Below are 12,736 nucleotides of genomic sequence, written 5' to 3' on the forward strand. Positions count from 1 at the left end.
ACAGTATATGTACCAAGTCTCTGTATTCCTCCTTACAAAATGACTGTAAAGTCTAATTATTTAGTTTCAAATATCCCCTCCCAGTGTTGACTCTGTCTGTATTATAGAATTTTTCAGAGATCTTTTCAACATCCTCAGTACTACTACAAGCACAGAAGTTTTCATGACCAGTTTTCCAAGACTCATTGGATCCCTCAAATCCCTTCAAATTAGTTATGCATTTATTTCAAGAGTGACACAGTGTAAGAACATATAAAACTCAAAATATATTTTTCTCATAGTGAGTTGCTATTAATATTATATATTCTCCAGTGGGGTTCAATTACACCATATAGCAACATAGACATTTTTATAGCACCATAATTACATCAAGAGTCAACTAATACTTACGATCATCAAAATATACCCTTTATTCCTAGTGTTAAAACCAACAAGGAAAAATGCTATACATACTGAGTTAGGAATATGGTAATTTCATTTTTATTTTTTTATACCTCCCTTTCCCAACATGTTTGTGACTATGCATAGAACAATTTGCCAGTTGTAAAGTTCAAGTTACTAGACTCCTCTGGTTTGCTTGTCTTTATATAGTTAACAAAAATGTAATCATATCTTAAGAATTATGTTTGCCAATTTCAAGTTGCCACTAATTAAAAATTGTGAGTTACTCAGCCACCTGCAAAAAACATATATAAATATGTATGAATGCATATATTACATACATGTATATTATATGTATAAATTTATATATACTTATACATATAAGTATTTGTCATTCTTTGTGAGTGAAGATTATTTTATCTATTAAAAGAATTTCTTAATTTGGGCCTGGAGTGGGAAGCGGTATATTAGTGCTAATATTATTCCCTAGCCCAATTAGCTAATCTGAGATTCAAATGAGGTAATTTCCTTTTATATTCAACAATTAGCAAAGGAAATGCAGAATTAAAACAATTAGATAGCATTATCAAGACACATTTCTAAAGTATTTCCTGGATCGTTTATATAAGAGTATCTATCAATCACACTCCTTGCTATCTGAGGACTATAAACTGCACACACTCATTTCTTTCACTTATGTCAGTTTCTTACACCAACTTTTTTGAAGAACACGGGAAAATGACTGTCATTCATTTCTATATTTTGTACAAAGTAGCCACTTATTAAATATTGAATTCAGCTGACTTGGATGGGAATTAAAAATGTCACTTATCTTCCATTTAGCTTCCAATTGTTAACTTCCAATGGTCTCCTATTATTCAAATTCTCATGTGGTTCCATGATCTTATCAGTGTGGATTTTCTGTCCAGGAATGAACAATGTGCCCCATTCAAGACCTGCCCATGCAAAGTTCCAGTCATTTATGTTTCCATAAAAGTTTATCAAAGTTTTACCCAATGTACTAAGGACTTTCTAATTTTCAGGAACAATAATAGTGAAGTACAAAGGCTAGTTATCAGTGAGCAGCATGATTCTTTTTTTCTCCGTAACCCATCGTAGTTTACTTCTTCATTGCCTTCTGAACAACACTCAACTTTTATTCTTCAGAGACTATATTATTTCATGACTTACAATCATTACAATAGATTATATATTGGCGCTAAAAATACAAGCTTTTGTTTCAGGAAGGAATTTGTGCTCATCAAAGGAGTGTTGCAATTTCTCTTAGTCCAAACGGATTTCTTCCACATGTTTAGTTCTGAGCCCAACTTACTGTCCCTTTGCAATGCATTATTCATGAATAAATGAATAAATGTAATAGACATCTTACTCCATGCTACAGTATAGAATCAAGACAATAAGAATTCTTCATCCTCTTTTTTTTTCCATTGTGGATAGTTAGGCAAAATTTTTGAGTGGTTGTGAACCTTGTTTGGGAGACTCACAATGTTCTAGGGATTGACATAAATAGTACACTATCCACAAACTGGAACATTTGTATGACCTTTCCCTGCCTTTTCAACCTAATCATTATGTTAGGTCTTCTCCATAACAGTGTTGAACATAAAGCATGTATCTCCTTATTTTATATCTTAAATAATATTAAATAGCTAAAGGTCATCAGATAAGATTTTCTCCATTAAGCTATCTGGAATATTGTAATTTTTTTTATCTGCATGAGAGGCACTTTATTGGAAGAAAGCTTTTAAGATAATGTTTTGTTCAAAGATAACCATAGTGAACTATTGAGTTCTGTTGTGAAGCGTTTAAATCAAACCTTGCCTGTTCCACAGTATATCCTAGTATCCTTATCAAGAATTCCCTCAGTGGACATGTATGTTATTCTCATAAAGCTTTTCTGAAAGTTACAAAAAGAAGATTTTGGATATCTTTTTTGGAATATTAAGGTCTAAGTTGGACCCAAGTTGGACAGTCTATATTTTTGGCATTTCTCCTACCTGCACATGCCTTATGAATTAATCTTTCAATGCCTTTATAATTATATTAACACCTGCACAAATCCCCTCTAGGTTCATTTGGTCTAGTCCTCTATTTTTCCTATCATGTTGTATGTTTTCTTATTCAATACACCTTTTTTAGCTTTCACATGTATTCCTTCATTTGATTCGTAGATTGAGGTTAACTGGTGTATGTGTGTGTGTGTGTAGTTATGTGTGTATATGTGTGTGTTTAAGTAGCAATTCAAAGTGTATCATCATGCTGATGCTTCTGTTTACATAGAAGATGTCCTTTTTTTTTTCCTTTTTGTCAGTGGTATCCAATAATACCCATTATTAATTATGTTGCCCAATAAAAAAATGACTTCTTTAGGCAGAAAACAAGGTCACAACTGAATTATAATGAATGAATTCATATAATTGAACATAAAAAGGAACTTAATTACTAAAAAAAGAGCAATAATGATATTTTAATAGTTTTTATTAAAATTTTTGTACATTTTTATAATGTAAATTTCAAACCTAAAGCATTAGCATTTAACAAAACTTAGATATCAGTAAACATTTTTTGTTTTTTGTTATGCTTTGAAATTGTTTAATTTATTATTTTTCCATCTGAATATATTGAATGTTTTATTTAATTATAATTTTATTCTTCCCAATTATATGTAAAATAATTTTAATATTTCCTTTCTAAAAATTTGAGTACAAAATTCTCTTTTTCTCCCTTCAGTTCTCCTTGAGATAATAAGTGATTTGGCTTTTTAATAGACTTTCAAGTAGTCTTTATTTTTTGTTGTTGTTCAGATGTTTCAGCTGTGTCTGTCTCTTTCCTACCACATTTGGGGTTGTTTTAGCAAAGGTAATGAAGTGATTGGCCAAATCCTTCTTTAGCTCATTTTACATATGAGTAAAATAAGGAAAACAAAGTAAAATGTAAAAAAAAGGGTAGATATTAGGAAGATGTTCTTGTCATTAGGAGAATATAAGAAATTTATATCCTTGAGTTCATATATTAACAAATTAGGGAAGGCAGAGGTCAATGAAATGGGCATGCAAATAAAAAACTAGAAAGTGAACACATTAAGAATCCTCAGATGAAAACTAAATTAGAGATCCTAAAAATTAAAGGAGAAATTAATAAAATCAAAACTCAAAAAACTATTGATTTAATAAATACGATTAGAAGCTGGTACTTTGAAAAAACTAATAAAATAGACAAAGTATAGGTCAATCTAATTTAAAAAAGGAAAAAAGAAAACCAAATTGACAGTATCCAAGATGAAAAGGGAGACCTCACCTCTAATGAAGAGGAAATTAAGGCAATCAAAACTATTATGCCCAGTTATATGGCAATAAATATGTCAATCTAGGTGATATGGATGAATATTTACAAAAATATAAATTGCCTAGATTATCAGAAGAAAAAATAGAATACCTAAATAACCCCATATCAGAAAAAGAAATTGAATAAGCCATCAAAAAACTCCCTAAGAAAAAATCACCTGACTGGTTTTTAAGGCAAGTAAAAGAAAGGAATTTAGCTAAAGCATAATTGAGACTACTTGATGATTAATGATGAGATGAGGCTGATATGAATGAAAATGAGATCATGTGGGATAGGGGAAGAGAGTTCCTGGAAATTTCTATAGAATCAAGAATTTGATCATATAACTAGGTTTGGGGGTGCGGGATGCCTGAAAAGGAATATTTTGATTAATTTTTGGGAAAAGAAAAAAAATCTTGACCAAGACAAGGGCAATAGAAGTTTGAATATTTTTAGATTATGAAATCGGTGAAGGATTGAACAGTGTTGTCATGAACTCAGTTTCATTTTCTGTTTTGACTTTTTCTCAAATTCTCTCACTATTTCTCCCTCTTTCTAACACCAGCCTGAGGTTCCAAGGTGTCTATGAATAGATTTTAAAGTGTTTGTGAACCTGGATGAGAAAGGAATTGTATCTTCATTTTTTTACTAATATCAATCTGAAATCTGGCATTTTCTTCAGTGTTACCTTTTTTTTAGAGAACATTTTTTTCAGAATGGAGATTCATGGGCTTAACCAAACCCTCAAAGAAGTTCATACCATAAAAAAGGTTAAGAGTCTTTCCCCTAGATGTTTCCATCTCCCCTAGTTTTAGTAAAAATCAATAAATATTTCTACAGAACATAAAACACTGCCTCTCACCTTGGGGTATAAAAAGTTACTTCAGTTTCAAGGATTTTGATAGGTCCCTATACACTCAAATCATAGTTCACAAGCCCCTATCTGATTGATTCCCTTTACTAGTAGCCAAATGATTGAATTAATTGAAAATTAAGATAATTAAATTACATGAAAAGCTGCAATTGAATTATTCTCCTATAAACTTAGATCACACTATCTCACAAATGTATGCAGTATTGGCCGAAAGAGTGGACATGTGCAGGGCTTATACACTGGGAGACCACCCATAAGGAACATGTATGGCCATGGCACATGCATGTAGGAGTACATATGTATGGAATACACATGGCAACTTTCACCTATTATAGCACAATGCTGATATCTTTTGATGACATCATCTTATTGCTTTGGTCCCTTTTAAACACAGAACATGTCTAACTTTTTACTGCTATTTTGTCTCTGCTTCTTTCTCTTAGCCATTCTGTTTGAGTTATTAACTCTTGTCCATAAGAGCTATTAGTTCTACCATCCACTTTTTGATATAGTTGTTTGATTGTTTTTCCTTTATATGGCAAAGATGGGGGAGGGGGTTCGTCTATTTGAATGAGAGAGAAAGATCTTCACACAGATGATCACTGGACTGGAGAAGAAGGGAGAGTCTTCACCTATTTGTAACTTTTTGCCTAAGAGACAAGAGCTCTTTCATCTCCCAAAGTCTTAACCCTAGTTTCTAAATTCTTTTAGAATACTGATCAAAAACTACCATTAGCCATTTAGTCTATCTTTAAACTTACTTCAGTCTGCTAATAGGATCTGTCCCAATCCTTCATTAGAATTATGGCTAAAGAGCTCCATTAAACAATGTTCAATTCCTGATTTATCAGTCAGTATTATCCCTCAAACTATTTAGAAAATTATTTTCAAATGAACTGCAAATGGGTCTGAAGTCACAAGGTTTTCCTTAGTCCCAAGAATCTCTGAGATCGACAATACAAATAACTAGATGGAGAGAAGCTAAGGGACAAAAAAATGCAGAAATCTTCCCCATCAAATTCTTTGTTCTAAATCAGGCCTTTCCCATGCAAATTGGACTGGAGGTAAACTTCTTGCACATTGAGTTTTATTAAGCATATTCATGGTATATCTTATGAAGGTGAAGTACACTTCTAAATCATTTGTTGTTTACTTCTTGTGAATGAAAAAAAAAAGCTAAAGTAAATTTAAGAATTTAATTGTCCAAAAATAAAAGATATAAGCACAAAACAATAGCCATCACTTTTTTTTTTACACATGATGGTTCTAAATTTGTTTTCCCCACCCTGTCTCTGTGGATCTGTGGTTCTCAAAAGAAAAATGTTCTCCTGCTCAGCTTTATAGACTTTATGCATAATTGATACTTATTTTTTTAAAAAGCACACAAATTAAAAATTATACAGAAGGGAGAATCAATAAGTAAACCATATTTTCATTCTTCATATACATCATTTATCTATAAGATCTACATTACACTCATTACTGAGTCTCAATGTGTATTACTCATAGATTATACAAATGTAAAGTTGGCCTCATTTTTAGTTATGTTACTGAAATAAATTTGGGGGGATATGTTTCTTTATGATATGCCTGTATTCATCATAGTTACTGACTCCCACTCTTCCGGGAATGGTCATTTGAAATTCCTGCAGTCATTTGACCAGATGAAGGTGCAGCACATTCAACATAAATTAAATAAGTAGACTAGAGCCTATTTACACAAGGCAGGGGGCCAAGTTGTCTGGTTAGTGAGCAATGAGACAAAAAAGAGTTCAGCTACAGTGAATTATGAAAATCATATTTTGCTTCCCAGTTGCAGAGCTCTCCATCCAAGTTGAGTTATATACTTCAAAGAGGTACCATATTCATCATAATCTGAGTTTTGAGTGTCTACTTCTATTCATAAAAAATGATTGTTTTTTAAGACAGATAATTTCAGAAGTGTGTTCAGATAATTATTATCCTCCTAAAGATTTCATCATAGGGATGGTGATGGAGAAAAGAGAAAAGTAATTTGGTTTTGAATTGAAAAAGCTACTTTTTAATGTGGACAAAATGCACTTACTTTGATTGACAAATCTAATACAATGTAAGGTCCTTAAAAGTAGGGGTGGTTTCACATTTGTTTTCACATCTTTGGCATCTAGTAGGGTAAAATAATAAATATTACATGATAATACCTCTTTCTCTGTATAACATGGTATATGTTGAGCTGCTATTTTATTTTTTTCCAGTAAATGTAAAAACAATTTTTAGCTTGAATTTATGAAAAAATAGAGTACCAAATCCTCTCCTTCCCTTCCCCCCCCCCCGTGAGATGGCAAGAAATTTGATATAGGTTATATATATGCAATCATGTAAATTCTATTTCTATATTAGTCATGTTGTAAAAGAAGACAGTGCATTTACATTTTGATACATTTAATGTAATCAAAATTATCTATTTCACATAGTAAAAGGGTTTGTATTTCCTGTTGGTCATAAATATTCCCCTTATGCATAGATCATGCAGGCAAACTATGCCATGGTCCTTTAATTTGCTTATGCTGATATCCTTTATTTATAAATCACACAGACATTTTGACCTTATCTTGGTATATGTTGTGAGATCTTGGTCTATACATGTTCATGAACAGTTAATATTTTTCTAATTATTCAGATCTGATGTTAAAAGTATTTTGTAATTGTATGTATATAATTCCTGGACTTATCATGGCAGGTAGACTCTCAAGTTCTTTATATTGTCTGGAGTGATTTTAAATGAAGTTTCTCTTTCTATCTGTTGCTGCTGGAATTTGTTGGTAAACATAAAAAAGCTGATGATTTATGTAGGTTGACTTTATATCCTGCAAATTTGCTAAAGTTAATTATTTCAGTTAGTTTTTTAGCTTATTCTCTAGGATTCCACAAGTATACTAACATCATCTGCAAAGAGTCCTAGTTTTGTTTTCTCATTGCCTTCATTAATTCCTTCAATTTCTTTTTCTTCTCTTATTGTGATGGGTAGCATTTCTTATACCATGTAGAATAAAAGTGGTGATAATGGGTATCTTTGCTTCACTCCTTATCTTATTGAGAAGCCTTCTAGCTTTTCCCCATTACAAATAATGCTTACTGATGGTTTTAGATAAACACTAGCTATCATTTTAAGGAAAAGTTCTTTATTCCTATGCTTTCTAGTGTTTTTAATTGGAATGAATGTTGTATTTTGTCAAAAGCTTTTTCTGCATCTATTAGGATAATCACATAGTTTTATTATTTGAAGTTCATATGGTATGGCCTGTTATTCAAATGGTTTCCCTAATATCAAATAAGCCCTATATTCATGGTATTAATCTCCACTGGTCATACTGTATGATCTTTGAGATACATTGTTATAATTTCCTTGCTAATTGTTAACATTTTTCTGAAATTTTGCAGTCTATGTTCTCTCCCTCTCTCATTATTTTCTGTTCCTCAAGAAGACAGGTAATATGATATATGTTGTACTTATGTTATCATACAATGCATACATCCCTGTTAATCTTGTGAAATAAAATATATTATTTACACTAGAGAAGATTCATGGAGGAAATAAAGTAAAGAATGGTATACTTTAATCTGTAGTCATACTCCATCAGTTCCTTCTATGGCAATAGATATCTTTTTTCATCATGAGTCTCTTGGTGTCATCCTGGATGCTTGTGTTTGGATAATAATTAAGTCATTCATAGCTATTCATCATATACTATTGTTGTAACTATGTACAATGTTCTCCTAATTGTCCTCATTTACCTTTTCATCACTTCATAGAAATATTTCCAAGTTTGGTTTTTTTTTTTGATCATCTTATTTGTCATTTTTCATGGCAGAGTAGTATCCCATTACAATCATATACCACAGTTTGTTCAGCCATTCCCCAATTAATGGACATCCATTCAGTTTTCAGTTCTTTGCTTCACAAAAAGGGTTTCTATAAATATTTTGTACAAGTCTATCCATTTCTTCTATCTTTAATCTCTTTGGGATATACGGGTCTAGTAATGGTTTTTCTGGATCATTTTTTTATGGCCCTTTAAGCATGGTTCCAGATTTCTCTCCATAAGGATTGTATCAACTCATAATGTATTTGATTTTATTTAAATTTTTTATATCAGTGTTCATTTTGAAAATTAGTCTGTTCTTTTGTTTTCATGTTTTTGTTTCCCATGCTTTGAGTATATACACCATATTTGTATTGTAAAAGGAGTTTCTTAGGATTCTTTCTTTGACTATTTTCCAAAATAATTTATAAAGCATTGATTTTCTCTTTAACTGTTTAGTAGAATTTACTTGTGAATTCATGAGATCCTGGAGATTTTTTCTTGGGAAGCTCATTGATAGTTCAATTTCTTTCTTTAAAGATTTATTTATTATCAAAAGCAATTTCTAGTTTATTTATTAGTTCAATAGTTTTCTATATTATATCTATTAATTTCTATACTTGATTATTAATCTCTCCTTTGATTTACAGGATTTCCATGTCGGTGTTAATTGGAAATTCTGTTTTTTTTTTCCCTCTAGCTTTTTTAGTTGTGTGCCCAATTAAATGATCTGCTCCTCTTCCATTTTATTGAGGAAAGCATTTAGAGATAGAAATTTTTAACCTACTTACTGCTTTGGTTGTATCAATAAATTGTGATATTCTGTCTCATTCTTCTTAATGAAATTGTTCATTTTTCTATGAGTTGTTCTTTGACCCACAAATTCTTTAAGACTGAATCATTTAGTTTTCAATTAATTTTTAATCTATCTTTCAATAGCCTTTTAAGTTTCATTTTTACTGTATTCTGGTCTGAAAATAATCTGTTTAATATTTCTACCTTACCAAATTTACTTGTGAAGTTTTTAATGTCCCAATACATGGTCAGTTTCTATAGTGATGCCATCTACTGCTGAAAATGGGGCATATTCCATTCTATTCCAATTTAGTTTTCTCCAGAAGTCTATTATGTATACCTTTCTAAAATTCTATTTAACTCCTAAACTTTCTAATTTATTTTTGTTGATATTTAGATAGTTCTGAGAGGGGAAATTTACAGTACCCTTAAGCAACTTTCATTTTTAGTAAATTTGGTTCTTCTTATTAGTCAAAGAATCTTTTGAGATTTTTAATTTGGGGACAATTAGGTTGCTCAGTAGATAGAGAACCAGGCCTAGAGATGAGAGGTACTAGGTTCATCAGATTTTGCCTCATATACTTTCTAGCTGTGTTACCCTGAGCAAATCATTTCAACCCAACTGCCTATTCCTTTCCCCTCTTCTATCTTGGAACTAAAACTGTAAAAATAAATTAGAAAGTTACACAAAATAGATAAAAACTATTTAATACTGTTAAAAAACTTTTTGGATACTTTCATATACTTTTGATAGAGGTAATCAAGTGTCCTCAGTGAGGAAGTGAAGCTCAAATGTGAACTTCCCTTCAGGGCCAGGTGCAAGGATGTTAAAGAGACTCTTATTATAAACATAAAATACTTATTGAAATAAATAAGGATAAATAAAGGATTTCTAATTATACAGGATTCTAAATCCACCCAAATAAACTCCTGCTTGTTCATATCCTTTAACCATTTGTCAGTTGGGAAATGATTTCTCTTCTTATAAATTCACCGCCATTCTCTATATATTCAAGAAATGAGGCTTTTATCAAAAAAATTTGTTGTAAACATTTTTTTCCAGTTTGTTGTTTCCTTTCTAGTCTTGGTTATATTGGTTTTGTTTGTACAAAACTTTTCAATTTTATAAAATTCAAAAGCATTCATTTTATATCTCAGTGTTCTTTATTTCTTATTTGGTCATAAATTCATACCTTCACCATAGATCTATCAGGCAAACTATTCAGTGATTTCCTAAATTGCTTATGCTATCACCCTTTATGTCTAAATCATATACCCATTTTTGTCAAATACTGAGTTCTTAACCTCAAAACTGAGATCTTAGGATTTATCAAACACTAGATTTCTGTGGTGATTTCAGCACTGTGTATCAAATATGTTCCATTGTTCCACTATTCTTTTTCTTAGCCAGTACCAGATTTTTTTTGATGATTACTCTTTTACAGTATATTTTGAGATCTGGTAAGCTAAATAACTTTTTTTCATACTTTTTTCTGTTGTTGTTGTTGAATGAGTTCTTTTTATTTAGAATATTTTTCCATGGTTACATTATTCATGATCTCTCCAATTACTCCCCCTCCCAGAGCTGACACACATTTCCACTGGATTATATATGTATCACTGTTCAAAACCTATTTCCATGTTATTCATATTTGCAGTAAAGTGATCTTTTAATGCCAAAACCCTAATCATATCCCCATTGAACCATGTGATCAATCATATGTTTTTGTTCTGCGTTTCTGTTCCACAGTTCTTTCTCTGGATGTAGATAGTGTTCTTTTTCCTAAATTTCTCTGGATTATCCTGGGTCATTGCACTATTGGTAGTCCATTGTGCCACAGTGTATCAGTCTCTGGGTACAATGTTCTCCTGGTTATTCTCCTTTTGCTCTGCATCAATTCCTGGAGGTCTTTCCAGTTTACATAGAAATCCTACAGTTCATTTTTCCTTTCAGCGCAATAGTATTCCATCATCATCAGATAAGTTTTTGGCATTTTTAATTTATATGGCATTGAAAAATGAAATAATTTTTGATAGAATTGTCATTTTTCATTATAGAATCTTGGCGTACCCAGAAGCATTTGATATTTTTCCAATTGCTTAGATCTAATTTTATTTGTGTGAAAAGTGTTTTGTAATTATGTTTATATGATTCCTATTTCTTTTGACAAGTAGACTTCCGGGTCTTTTATATTGTCTAGACTTAATTTAAATGGAATTTCTCTTTTTATAGCTTTCTGATCTGATGATTTATGTGGGTTTATTTTGTATCCTGCAACTTTGCTAAAGTTATTAATTTTTTCAACTAGATTTTTAGTTGTTTGTCTAAAATTCTCTAAGTATACCATCATATCATCTTTGCAAAAAGTGATAGTTTAGTTTCCTCATTGCCTATTTTATTTCTTTCAATTTATTTTTCTTTCCTTATTAATAAAGCTAATATTAATAATAATGCAGTATTTTATATTAGTAGTCATAATAAGCACCCTTGTATCACCCTTTATCTTAATGGGAAGGACTCTAGCTTGTCCCCATTACAGATACTGCTTGATCATAGTTTTAGATAGATGCTACTTATAATTTTAAGGAATTTAAGTGTTTCTATACTTACTAGTGTTTTTAATAAAAATGGGTGTTATATTTTGATATGGGCTTTTTTGCATCTATTGAGATAATTATTTGATTTCTGTTGTTTTTGTTATTGATATGGTCAATTTCACTAATAGATTTCCTAATAATAAACTAACCCTGCATTTCTGCTATAAATCCCACTAGGTCATAGTGAATGTTCCTTGTAATACATTGTTGTATTGCTAGTATTTTATTTAAAATTTTTGCATCTATATTTATGAATGAAATAAGCCTATAGTTTTCTTTCTCTAATTTTTGTCTTCCTGGCTTACATAACCACACCATAATTATATCGTAAAGGAATTTGGTAGGATTTCTCTGCCTATTTTCCCAAATACTTTATATGTTATTGGGATCAAATATTCTTTAAATATTCAATAGAATTCACTTGTGAATAAATCTTGCCCTGGGAATTATTTTTAGGGAGTTTATTGATTGCATGTTCAATTTCCTGTTTCTGAGATGGGATTATTTAAATATTCTGTTTCCTCTTTTTAACCTTAGAAATTTATATTTTTGTAAATATTTGTCCATTTTGCTTAGATAGATTTAGTGGCAGGTAATTAGACAAAATAGTTTCTGATGATTTGCTTTAATTTTTTTCTTAATGATGATGAATTCATCCTTTTCATTTTTGACACTGGTAATTTAATTTGATTTGTTTCCTTTTTTGATCAAATTAACCAATACTGTATTTTATTTGTTTTCCTCCATAAAATGAACTTTCTATTGCTATCAGTTCATTTTTTCTTTACTTTCAATTTTATTAATTTCTCCTTTGACTTTTTTACAACTTCTAATTTGGCCTGTAAGGGGAAATTTAATTTTTTTTTAAATTTAGAATACAGTGATCTTTTAACATCAAAAC

At 30.8% G+C, this 12,736-nt stretch overlaps 1 protein-coding gene across 4 annotated transcripts in view; it reads left to right on the forward strand.

Moving 5' to 3' along the window:
* ADGRB3 (adhesion G protein-coupled receptor B3) overlaps positions 1 to 12,736 on the forward strand; it is a 954,807-nt gene that overhangs the window by 482,874 nt on the left and 459,197 nt on the right. The gene's annotated exons all lie outside the window — the stretch shown is intronic.

The sequence above is a fragment of the Monodelphis domestica genome, chromosome 2 (assembly GCF_027887165.1).
Source record: "Monodelphis domestica isolate mMonDom1 chromosome 2, mMonDom1.pri, whole genome shotgun sequence".
NCBI classification, from domain to species: Eukaryota; Metazoa; Chordata; class Mammalia; order Didelphimorphia; family Didelphidae; genus Monodelphis; species Monodelphis domestica.